Here is a 13,519-nt window from a genome sequence, read left to right as displayed (position 1 = left end):
ACACAAAATTACAAAGAGATAAAGGAAGCATAAATAACACTCTGTTGCAAGGGACACTAGTGTTTTCTTCAATGTTAGGGAAATAATTTAAGCATCTTACCCAACTCTTTTTAAATGTGGATAATAGTACAATATCCCTGTTGTACTTGAGGCACATAAAGTTATCCAGAAACTGCAAACTCTTCTTTCAGATCAACATTTTTGGACAGAAAGAGGTGTACAAGAATAACAAAGAGCTGTTTATCATCACTGACTTTGTCTAGCCCTGTAAAATATGTTTCTTCTGTTATGAGCATGAGTGACCTGATTTTTTTATCAATTCTTATTTTTTATCATGTAGAACTGTTTTAGCAGGGTTGGTGAAGAAGCTCCAGTTTTACATCCAAGAATGAGAACATAACTAAATCCACTCTTTTCAACAGAAAATAATTAAAATAAGCCTATGTCCTTCATGTCAGTTATCCATGAATGGATTTAAATGTCACTCTTTCATCTTTACTCAAAATTTTCTAGGGATTTCAGTAGATCTGTTTCAGATCAAGGAATTCTGAGTGATAATTCACCTCTTACACGGGGGTGTCTAGACACAAAACAATGGCAGCATTCTTCTGCACACAGAGGAATAAATGGTACATTCTAAATGCAGAAGGGCTGCCTACAAAATCATTATGCCAAGAGAAGCCTAAACATATCCTTACACAACTACTTAACCATTTCTTCCTAAATCACATTGTTATTATAATTATTATCATTATCATTAAGAGAAAGTGAAATATTTTTTAAAAGAGGAAATTCTTTTCACTTAAATTAATGACCACACTTTGATATATTTATTTTTATATATATACATATATTTATTTATTTATTTATACATAAACATGTGTGTGTGTATGTGTTCAGTATCTTCTCAGCATGAGTAGAGATGCATGATTCAGTGGAGTAAATTTTTCCTGAGAGGCAACTTCTGGCTCTGTGGCAGCTAGTAACAATACTGTGCTCTGGAGTGTTGTTACAATTACAGCTCTGAAGATGTCATGATGACAAAAGTTAAGATTTTTTATGCATTTATGAAACTCTACTTATCTCTGTGGGTAGTAACATATCCTCAGGTACAGAAGAAAATGTCTTCAGAGCATTAATATTGATAGTATTATTTGTGTCTTAGAATTATGAATGCAGGATGTTAAAAGAAAATATCTTTAGTACTAAGAAGTGGTATGTTGCTTCAAAGATAATCCTCCAGGGATAGATCCCAAATGTCAGCTTTATAAAGCTTCACACAGTGTATAAACATAAGAGCAGGAGGGCTGCAGGGAGTGAGGTATAGAAGTTGCATTGTAAATACAACTTTGCAAACATGATTATTATCTAATTTTCTTGATTTATTTGGACTTTGCATTTTACATCTTTCAAAGGGTGGAAGAAGTTGACACAAGACTTGGTTCCATCTGGTTCGGTCTGTAAAACTGGAAATGTGGGTGCACATGAAACATAAGAAGGGACCCCAAAAAATATTGTTTTCCATCCTTTGTCTCCTTTTTTCACTGTAAAGGACAAGTCAATGCTGTCTGAGCTGGAGAACAGTGAACCCCTACAGTCATAAAGATCTTCTCACATCTGAAAATACCACTAGTGCTACTTATTTTTCTCTACAATTCCCTGTTTTTCTGTTGATCAAGCTGTGCTGCAGAGCCACCAGAGAGAAGCGCCACAGCTGGCTAAATTTGGACCACTTGCTGTTCTTCAGATGGAAAAAAAAAAGGGAAAAAATGCGCTCCCAAATTACTGTTTCTTTTTCCATGTCCTGGTCAAATGCAAACAGCTGCACACTGAGAGTCACAACATTATTGTGCACTATTATAGACTAAGAGGAGATGCTGAGATCAGCTCCGGCACAGCCCCAAGGAGGCTCACCCGGCAGCAGACAGGGTGTGACTGCACAAAGCACTCCAGCACCCCAGCACCACCTGAACACTCTTGGTTGCTTTTGGGCAGTGACTGAGACTAAACAGCTCTAAGAAATCTCTAAGAATTTTTTAAAACCCCAAAATGAGAAATATCAAGCACAAGAGGCATTGACACAGTTTGGAAAACAGTAGAGGAAGAAAGCATTTGAGAGAGACTGCATAGAAAAGGAATGAACCAAATAAAAGCAGAACACTGTCCTCAAAACATTTTTAAGGAAAAAAAATACAAAAAGAAGAAAAGGCAGAGAAATATTAGACTGAAAACAAATAAGTATACCTAGAAATATAGATTACTACTATCTAAACAGGAAGTACATCACTACAGGGGAGAGAGAGAAACACTTGCAACAAACCCGCAGTCTTTTAGGAAGCCCTATTCAGAGAGGACCTGAAGCTCATATAGCCTTCCAGGCCAGGGCCATATAACCAACCACCAGTAAATGTGGACCTTTTTAGCTGTATTGCAAACTCTTCTAACAGAGCAAAACAAAGGTTTCATGTCTCTAAAGGTTTTGCCATGGGGAAGTCAGCTGGGAGTCCCCTGGACTGGACGAGGAGCAGACAGGGAGACCTGCTCAGCACCCCCTGCCAGAAGTGAGGGCCTTTCCCAGCAGAGGCAGCACATCAGGACAGCAAGGAGTATCAGCTGCTGAACCTTCAGCACCTAGAAACAAGGGCAGTGTCAGCTGTGAGCTTGTCCAGCTCACACAGGGACAGGCAGCCATGGAAACCCAGGAGCACATCCCCAGATGGGGTGGCCCACAGCACCCCCATTTAAGCAGCTTTTGGGACACCCAAAACCACCTGAGAGTGAGCACCTGACACTGGTAGCACTAACCAGGGAGATGACTGTCCTGATTAATCAATAACCAGGGAATGACAAGGAGACCCCAGGTAGATGCCTTGGAGCAGGGGAGGAGGAGTGACCTTGTTGGGGCACTGCCCCACAGCATCCCCAGCAGCTCACAGCCCCCGTCCCAGAGCACGGGCTGGCAGGGGGGTAGGCCACTCCTGGGGGTGCAGTGGGGCCGTGAGGGGCACTGCCCTGGGCAGGGTGAGGCAGCAGCTCTGGCGTGGGCACAGCGGGTGCACCCTGTGCCCCACAGAAGGGCTGCACATGGGCACCTGCACCCACACACAAAGCACGGGGGCTGTGATGCACACTGATGCACACTGTGATGCTCCCTCCTGGGAGGGAGCTCTTAAATGCTGGGGCTGTAAGGGCTTGCTTAGAAATCTACAGGCTTTTATTAACATTTTGCAAGGGTCTAGTGCTGTGGTTTATATGATATGTCACTGCTAAGAGGTTAAATATGCACTGCTAATAAACCAATAAATTGCTTTAATTTCACTTGGACTTAATCCATGTAAGCTGACCAGTTTTTCCTTGCAGCAGGGCTGCATGTGCCATTGGTGCTACATGAAACCAGGACTGTTTTTGCCATAGTGGCAACACTAATTGTGACACTGGGAACACTAACTTCCACAAACAAGTTTAACATCTAACCTACCTTCTAATGTTCTCCTGATGGTGATCACTAGAACTGTGCACAGTGCTCTTTGTGTCAAGCTCCAGCGTAATTCTTTCATAGCTCAGGTTTCAAAGAGACTTTTTGTCTCTTTCCAGTTTCATGGAGTGGTTGCAGAGTATTGGATTATTTCAGATAAAATTTTCAGTAGTGAGTAAATGAACTTGTGATTCTTAATGACAGCTGTGAGAGCTCACATCTTTGCTGCTGTCACTGTGTTGCTGGACCATGACTGAAGGAACAACCACAATTTGATCTGTTGGAGAAATGCAGAGTAACTGGGACTGTGTGCATATTGTCAAGGTACCTAAAATAGATGTGAGCCAGCCCTCACTCTCTGCTGACTGCTGGACAGCTAAAACTCTGATCCAAAGCAGAGCATATTCGAGATCATGAAATTATAATTTTCATACTTAAAAGTGTGAAAGAACACTGCCCTGTTTCTATTATGCAGCACTATGCTGATGCTGACACTCTCCTGGGTAAATGTCAGCGTAAGCTCAGCATTGTGGATGTATTTCAATGATGTTCTTGAGTATATTACTCAGGAAAATTAGGGAAAATACTATAAAAGAAGAATTTCAGGTATCAGAATGTTATGTTTCTGGTCAGGCTTCATAAAAAGAATCCCAAATCCCAGCAGATGGTGATAAAAATCTCCATTACAGACCTAACTAAAATAAATAGGCAAATCTATATGGTCCAGATCAGCACATGTTTGCCTGAGTGAACCATCACAATTGATCTATACAGAGAAGAAAAGCAATCAGAAGACTCTATCTCATTGAATACCTTATGAATATTTCTACTGCGTAAAAAAAAAAAAAAAGTAAAGAAAAAGAAAAAAGAGAGAAGCTTGTTTTGCTAACTGAATTCTATCAGAGGAAAATGATACATTTCTCAGGGCCACTATGAATTGACTGGAAAACTACCAACATCCACCAAACATACGGTTTTACATGGAGGGGTATGCCCCATCTTCCCTTCTGCTTCCCAGCTCAACAGTGAATTGTCCCTAATTTGTTAACTACAACCATGAAATGTACTTCCATGTCTCCTGCCAACTGGGAGCTGCTCTATTTGAGCGGTGACCCCAAAACAGCCCATAGCTCCCAACATGGATCGACTCGCTCCTTTGGGCCAGAGGTGCTCCCGCTGGCACTCCACAGTTCAGCGCTCCCCAGCTGCAATGGCTGACTTCCTATTCTATGGAAAGAGCAGCTGGAAAATCAATAGTTCTTTGCTGATTAATAACTGATTTTTCCACTGATCAAAATGTAGCATTGGCTCCACTGTAGCAGGCGGCACAGGTCACACATGGCTGCAGCTCCACCCTTAATGTGACAGGACTGAAAATTCCTTCCTTCCTTCCTTCCTTCCTTCCTTCCTTCCTTCCTTCCTTCCTTCCTTCCTTCCTTCCTTCCTTCCTTCCTTCCTTCCTTCCTTCCTTCCTTCCTTCCTTCCTTCCTTCCTTCCTTCCTTCCTTCCTTCCTTCCTTCCTTCCTTCCTTCCTTCCTTCCTTCCTTCCTTCCTTCCTTCCTTCCTTCCTTCCTTCCTTCCTTCCTTCCTTCCTTCCTTCCTTCCTTCCTTCCTTCCTTCCTTCCTTCCTTCCTTCCTTCCTTCCTTCCTTCCTTCCTTCCTTCCTTCCTTCCTTCCTTCCTTCCTTCCTTCCTTCCTTCCTTCCTTCCTTCCTTCCTTCCTTCCTTCCTTCCTTCCTTCCTTCCTTCCTTCCTTCCTTCCTTCTCCTCACCTCGCCACTTCCATTCCCACAACAGGGTTCAGCAGCGCAGGAACTGCAGGAGTTGCAGGCATTGCAGGAACTGCAGGAATTGCAGGAACTGCAAGAACTTCAGGGATTGGAGGCGTTGCAGGAACTGCATGAGTTGCAGGAACGGCAGGAATTGCAGGAACTGCAGGAATTGCAGGAATTGCAGGAACTGCGGGAATCGCGCAGCTCCCCGCCCCGCCGGTCCCGCCGCGGCCGCCAGGTGGCGCTGCCGCCCGCCCTTTGCGCCCCTCCCCGCCCGGGCTGAGGGGCCCGGCCCGGCACGGACAGGGTTTTACTTGGAGCCGTTTTATTTGTGTTCCCATCTGTTTCGTCTCGCTGTAGGCGTGAGGAAGGGGCTGTCAGTAACTCCAGGAAGCTGCAGGACGTGTCCCAATCAGTCTCCCCGGGGAGGTGGTCGAGGGAAGAGGGTGGTGTGGCAGACAGTGCTGAAGACCTCAGGTCGGGCGGTGTGGGCTCTGGGCTCCATGCACTGCCTGGAAAGTGGGGCTGGAGCTTCTCTTTCGGCACAGCAGCGCCAAGGGCCTGGCAAGGATGCTGGCCAAGTGCTCAGCATCAGCAGGGGTTCCTGTGCTCCGAGGCTGAGGAGCTCTTTGGGCACGCAAGCCTATGGAGCTCCGCGCTGTGCAAAGCTCTGTGGTGGGATTTCACCAGCCCCGCTTTAGCGAGAGCCTAACTACGGCAGCCTTGCGCTGTGCAAAGCTCTGAGGCAGGATTTCACCAGCCCCGCTTTAGGGAGAGCCTAAGGAAGGCGGCCGGGCACACGGAGGCTGAACTACCGAGCCCGTCTGGCTCTAGGGCACCCGGCCGTGATGGACAGCCCGAGCAAATGGCTCACAGGGGTTAACGTCAAGGCTCTTAGAACACCTAAGCAAATATTCGTTTAATATGAGCCCTTTATTTTGCTGAGGGTTTCCTCTTCTGGACTCTAAGTATATTCCTTGCTAACGTATGTTTTCTTGCAAGACATCCAGCATGGACAACCAAAAATGGAGAGTTCACAACCCACATCTCAACCCACATCGACACAAGCTTATTCGTCTTTGCCATTTCAGACATGCTTCATTTTCCATTTGATTTTGTTACATTTTATCCACCTGCCTGTGGTTCCTAGAATACCTTTCCCCAGTAGCTCAAAGAGCTCTTTAGCACCCAGAATTTTCTTCTCATGAAGGTATTTATAAGACAGCTCTGGATCTCTCTCATAACCCCATCAGCAGCAAGGCTTGTCCTGTGCCACAGGGCAATCCCTTCGAGCCTTGTTTCAGCTTCCTGAGGCCTTCTGCACTGCCTACAATTTTTGAGCAAATGAATATGACTGCCCTCACTCCTTGCAAACAGTGTTAGCGTGTAACATGCCAAATGGAAACATGCACCGGGATGTAAAATCAAAGGTCCTGATTCCTGTTCACATTGGAGACCTCTAACTAACTCTGACAAATTACTTTTCATTTAGATCCAATGTACAGCTCCCCTAAAATGTTGGTGTTGGAAAGGGGCCAGACTGTAAATAAGAGTCGACTCTCAATTATTTTTATTGATTGAATACCAAACCACTGACCGTACCTCTAGGGTTACTGCACTATTGCTCCTTTGCATTATTAGGCTGGCACTCACATACCAAGAGTTGTCTGTGCACACAGCCTAGTATTTTGTAGTGAAATACAAAGATTTATTTCCATCTTGTCTTATTTAGTGAGAGCAAAGGTGCAGTTCCTGAGGGGGCTGCTGCTCTGTGTTAGATTGGATATGGGAGACCCGACTGACTTCTGTCCAACCCTACCTTGGCATAACTTCTTTCACTCCTTCAGTGGATACACATGCCTGATTTATGTCAGCATTAATAAAATAAGAATCAGATCTGCTGCTTGTGCCCTAAATTTCCATTACCCCAGACCACCTGCTAAGACATCCTTGCTTCTGCATTCAGAAATTTCTTTTGTTCCCTTTCAATACACCATTAGTAACAGCTAAATAGGGGGGCTGAAAGGCGATAAATACATCTGCATTTCTAAGCATGGCTGATGCTTTCTTTCCTTAAAATTACTAACATGTGGCATCCATTTGCCTGAGTCATTAATTCCCCTTTTACGGAGACTGCCTCTGTTATTTTTATGCTTTGTCCTTGATGTTTGCTTACACTGTCCCTGTTTTCCATGTCAGAGAGCACAAGGTGCTGTACCCCATTAAGGATGACTAATACACAGACAGAGAGGAAAAAGAGAAAGATTAAACCAGAAAGAAATGCATACTAAAACCATCACAGAGTACTTAACTGAAAAACCCTGCTGCTCACATGAAAGCAGTCTGGGAAAGGAGACTATTAGAAAATGAATGCACATGACTGAGGTGGAAATACAATTAAACCACCAGAGTAAAATAACAGAAAATGTAGTAGTAAGGTTAATAATAAACTCCCGTCATGAAAGCACAAAGTGTAGAAGGGAAATTACACTGCCAGTCATCATCTCTTTATTAGGAAACTCATTAAAACCAGAGCAGTACCACTCCTCTTAATGGAAATTTTGGATGGACATGAGCAACACCGAACTGGTAAGAGGCAGCCATGTCCAGGATAGCTCTACACAGATTTAAAGAAAGAATAATCCTGCTGCAGATGCTAATGCAATATTTTCATTAATTGGTTTATGCACTTATGGCACATGTGCATCAAAGCACGGCTTATTGCTCACTACTACTCCCTTGCCTTCCTTTTATCTCATTCTGCCTCACCTACCTTGCAATTTAAAGCCCTATATTTCAATTTCATGACAGGACAATCTGGAGCAAAATCTTTGCTCCTCTCTGCTTCAATCATCCTAGCTCATCTGATTCCTGCTTCACCAGTACTCAGCTCTCTTCATATTGCCTGTCCCAGTTTCATGCTTTGCACTCCAAAATAATTTCCTTCAGTTTATTTTCCCTGCCTCTGCTTTAATTAGAAGCTAGCCCAATGCACTTGGCTCCTTGTGCAGCTGGATCACCTTTTGTCAGGAGTTGGGGGTGTTAATAGATGGGAGAAATCAGGAACATTGTGGTGGGCAAGAAGGGGACTAGGGATAAGGATGTGCATAAATGTGGCTGCCTGCACAGCTTTTGCCCTATATGAAAGTCAATAACAGTGAAATAAAAATTTTGATGAAAACAACACATTTACGAAAGCATTTCAGGTCTGTTTTTTATTGAAAGCGAAAGCTCTGTCAATACAATTTGCTGAGGCTCACAGACCTTTAAATAATTAGAATAACTCTTCTGCATCTAATTTGAAAAGTGCAAGGGTTGCCAAAATAGATGTTGTTTCCGTGTATTCCTCTGTGGGTATATATTATAAGCACACACTCAAATATGCATTCATATTGGGAGCTTGTAATCCTTAGCTGTAATTCTCCAACTACAAATTCCCAAGGTAAGGATGCCAGTGCAAAATTTCACCTTTTTTTTTTTTCATTTTTTACCGTTACAATAATGTTCTAAAACAATATAGCTACAGTGCCAAATGACAGGTCATCTACAAATTGCTTTAAACTGAATGTTAAGCACCCAGGGAGGCTTAAAAATACAGAGTTGGGGCTGAGAGCAGCATTCCCAATGACCTTCATAGCCCTTCCAAAACCTTCTTCAACACTGTTAAAAGTGCATCTGCCGTCAGTAGGAGATTCTCACATTCTGTGCACTTTCTAGATGTAGAAAACTACTGCCTCCATGTTTATCTGCTGTACCATTCTCTACTTTCAGATGGTGAATACTGTCATCGACTTATCCATGGCCACATGCTTTGAGGTGTTCAAGCATGACCTCACTGGTCACAGCCGGTGACACTCTGACATGTACCTTCTTGGGTGTGGCCTCATCCCTCAGCCACATCCCTTCAGAGGTACAACTACTGCAGCACAGATATTCCAGGTGTCCTGCACCCACATTCATTCATCCACTAGTCAGAGTCTCTTCAACTCAAGCTCTCACTAGAATTCCAGCCTGTCCAGTAGGGCAGCACAGAAACAGCAGCAATGTCCTGGCCATCAGCCAGCCCAGGCTGTTATCAAAATGTTCCCAAGCACAGCAGAGTAAGATGATAAGCTGCACAGCAGCGCAGCAAGCAGCGAAAGCAGAAAGCAGCCACTAACGAGCACTCAGCTCTGATACACAGTCAGGCAAGCGAGCCTCATGGCAAGCACAGAAGCCTGCCCATTAATAGCTAAACAGCAAGAACAGCTACAAATTCAATCCAGCACATTCTAATGAAATCTGTCATTATCGTGGACACTTTGAGCCCCTTGCTGGGCACCAAAAAGAAATGTTGTGGTTTAAGCCCAGCCACCAACTAAGTTCCACAGCTGCTTGGTCTGCCCCTCACCTCAGTGGGATGGGGAAAGAATTGGAAGAGTAAAAGTGAGAAAACTCACAGGTTGAGATAAAGACAGTTTAACAGGTAAAGGAAAAGAGCAAAACCAGGAATTCATCCACCACTTCCCATGGGCAGGCAGGTGTTCAGACATCCCCGGGAAATCAGGGCTCCATCATGTATAACAGTGACTTGGGCAGATAAACCCCTTTACTCTAAAGGTCTCCCTTGCCTTTTTCTTCCCCCTGCTTTGTCTACTACTTTATATATAGCATGACATCATGAGTTGGGTACAGAATATTCCTTTGGTAGTTGGAGTCACCTGTCCTGGCCATGTCACTTCTAACTCTTTGTGTAGCCCCAGCTTCCTCACTGGTGAGGTAGGGTCAGAAAAGGCCTTGACACTGTGCAAGCACTGCTTGGCAGTAATGAAAACATCCCTGTGTAATCAACTCTGTTTCCAGCACAAATGCAAAACATGGCCTTAACACTGGCTACTGTAAAGGAAATTAACTCTATCCCAGCCAAAACCAGCACAACATTTTGAAGAGGAGTCCCATCTATATAAATACATATATGTAAAGATTACATATATGTGAATGGAATGCTGCTTTCAATAAGAAAAGTGGGTAACTTAACACATGGACAGTGGGGTTGAATGCCCCGTCAGCAAGTTTGAAGTTGAGTGGTGCACCTGACTCACTGCAGGGAAGCTACAGCACCCAGAGGGACCTTGACAGGTTTGAGAAGTAGCCCATGCAAACCTCATGAAGTTCAACAAAACCAAGTACAAGGATGTTTCATCATTGGAATTTCTCAGCTCCAGGCTGCATGGGGCATTGAGCAATGCAGTCTAGTGGAAGGTGCCCCTTTTCACAGCAGGAGGGCTGGATCCTTGAAGATCCTTTCCAACCTGAACAGCAGATATGCAATACTCTCTCTCCAGTTGCCTTTCCTATCCTGAAGAGAGAAAGAATCTGAGTATAAGGATGTGTTAAGCCAGCTGGAGCTGTGACCTCTGCACTGCTTTCACCTCCATTCCTGTCCAGGCTGCTGAGGGAGCATGCACTGGCACACCCCACTGGTGTCCCAGCCCCTGCACAGCAGGTCTGGTGAGGAAGCTGCCAAGGGTAAAAAAAACAGTCAGACCCAAGAGAAAAGTGTGGGAGAAATTCATGAGAGCAGAACTGTCTAATGTTTCATAGTATCTTGTTTTTCATGTGGGGGATACTTAGGAGGGGTGAGGGTAAGCGGCAGCTTTGTTTCTAAGAGCTGCCTTTTGCTCCAGCTGTTTGTTGGACTCGCCACTGGCAGGATTTGGTCCTGCATGCTGTTTTCTCTTTTGATTTTAGCTCGCTGTGCCCTGGGGGAGCCTTGGAGAGCTGCATCCCTTCCCCCTGCCTGCTTTTATTGCTGGTGTTTTCTGTTTTCCTGCAAATTGTTTTCTCTGCTGCTGCAATGGGTTTTCACACTTTGAATTTCTTTCTAAGGTTTTCAAGTCTGTGACGACCCCCCATAAGAGATCCCTGGAATCAAATTAGTTTGTATCAACGAAATGAATTTGTATCAATCAAACCTGGACAAAAGGAAGTGTAATTAACACTTAAAGTCATCAACACACAGCTCATAGCAGCATGGTGGTAAAGCCAGCCTTTAGTCTTCAGATCACAGGGCTTTGCTGTAGGCCTGACCTAACTGAGCCCCCTCCCAGAGTACATGTATGCCATCAAGTTATGTTGACCACGGGGATCCTGGTCCAGCAGTGGGCCCTGCAGCCAGTGCTGTGGTCACACTCCTCTGCTGTGCTCCTGGCCAGCCCAACCCCTTGAAAGGCTGGTCACAGAGGAATGGGCAGGGATGTGAAGGCACAGGGTGCAAGGGAATGATGCCTCCTCCTGAACACACTGTAGACATGTAGGCTGTCTCCCAAGAGAAACACTAGGAATACTAGTTCATAAACTAAAAGAAAGAACTAAAATGGCTGGAGAAAGCAGACCCCATCTTTTATTTAATACCCTGGTGATCAGTGAAACCTCAGTTTTAGAAAGAGAAATGCAGGGTCAGCAACTGCGCAGCATGGGAGAGCTCTGAACAACACTTCCCATCATATCAGGTGGGAGCACCAGGTGATAGGAAATCCCTTTCTGCTCCCTCTCTGGCCCTGTGATTCCTGCCCTCACTGCCATCCACCTGCTGGCATCACTTCAGTCAGTCTAGAAATCACAAATTCTATAGAACATCAAAATTTGTTATAGAAATGACAATTTCTTTCCTCCCTTCATTCCTGACATGACTAGCATATATCCTCATGGAGAGGACATGCTCCTGGAAGGTGAAAAAGGAAGGCTTGAGGCATCTCAGCTGGGTTTGGACTGAAGGTAGTTGCTGAGCTACTCAGTCAAAGAGATGCAAGAGTAAAACTGGTTCATTGAATCCTGGCTCTGGCACATGGGGATGCATCCCCACTTTAGGTGTCAACAAGATGGTGCTGAAGCTCAAAAGAAAGGTTTGTGGGTGGCACTGGGTAGCAAAATTGAGGTTAGGAGAATCAGACCTTTCATAAATGCTAGTCCTAATAGTAGAAAAAGAGGAAGAATCCCTGGTGTGCATTTCAATTGACTGTATGGTAGTATAGCCTCTACATTTATTTCTCCTTCAGTTAAGCTTAAGCTTTAGGACAAACACTTAAAAACATGTAAATAAGATGTGACAGAATGCAGACCTTAAACACCCACTCTGATAACCTAAAAGAAGCTTTTGGTAGAGGGGAAAGTAATCCTCTGACAGAAAATAAACCTTAGGGAGAAAAAATATGCGAAAGCTGAAATTCAAGTGTGACAGAAAAGGGTATCCCTTTGGGATTGAAATAGGATCCAGAAATCATACATTAAAAAAAAAACCAAAAACAACAACAACAACAAAAAAAACCTCAAAAAAACCCCCTGTCAGACCTAAATGTGCTAGTATTTTCAGTCCCTGAACAGCTCCATCTTCCCTCTCCTGCGGTGGGTGAAGAACTATATGGTCTTCCTTGCTATGAAATTTAAATTACTTAACTATAAATTGCTTTCCAAACAATAGCACCTTGTATTTTAGTCAAAGTCACTGGTGATATTTCTAGGTTTCCTAGAAATTCATTCAGAAAGACTTCTATTGATTTAGACCTCCACACAGATCTATTATTCTCAGCAAAATTCTCCAGGGGGTAATGTTTGTTTTTCAGACCATGCTCATGCCAAACAATCCTGCACCAATCAGATAGGGCATTTGACAAAAGTGGCTTGGGGAAGACAGAGACATGGAGAAAACAATGTAAGAAAATTGTATTATTCTGGATGTTTAATTTGATTTTCTTCCTCCTGGTTTCACCCCTAGATCTTTTTCTGGTGTGAGGCTGGAATGAGTAACTGAGCCTGACTATGGCACACACATATTTCTCAGTGTGAATTATTTTGACCCCAACCTTGCCATGAACCTTGTGCAAGTGTAAAAGTCTGTCTGCATTTCTGGACATGTAAGTCCATGCAAGGCCAAACCCTCTGCAAGTTGATGCAGGGAGCCTCTCAGTTACCTGGAAGAGTCCTCAGCTGTTGGAGGAAAGAGCAGAGTGCTGAGGAGCTGCAGGGGACAGACATACCTACAGATGAGGGAGCTCTTTGCCAGCCTCTGATGAAGCTGGAGGAGAAGAAAATGCACTCGTGCAGCACTCACTTGCCTGTTTTTTTGTAAGACTGGTAGGACTGCTCTTGCTTAGGTGCAGATGCATTTCATATTTGGGCTTAATAAAATTCTATTGTCCTTTTATGCTCTGCATTAAACAAGAGCATTGAGCACAACTCTGTTTTGGAAGGTTTGATAACGAGACCTCAGGAAAACAGAATAGGGAATTGCAAAG

General features: G+C 44.1%; 1 long non-coding RNA gene across 3 annotated transcripts in view; it reads right to left on the bottom strand.

The window, feature by feature from the left end:
• The window catches only part of LOC135296252 (uncharacterized), a 66,895-nt gene that overhangs the window by 45,574 nt on the left and 7,802 nt on the right, over nt 1-13,519 (bottom strand). The gene's annotated exons all lie outside the window — the stretch shown is intronic.

The sequence above is a fragment of the Passer domesticus genome, chromosome 3, assembly GCF_036417665.1.
Source record: "Passer domesticus isolate bPasDom1 chromosome 3, bPasDom1.hap1, whole genome shotgun sequence".
Taxonomy (NCBI): Eukaryota; Metazoa; Chordata; class Aves; order Passeriformes; family Passeridae; genus Passer; species Passer domesticus.
Note: the sequence above shows the minus strand (reverse complement) of the source record. Positions and strands in the feature narration are given on the sequence as shown.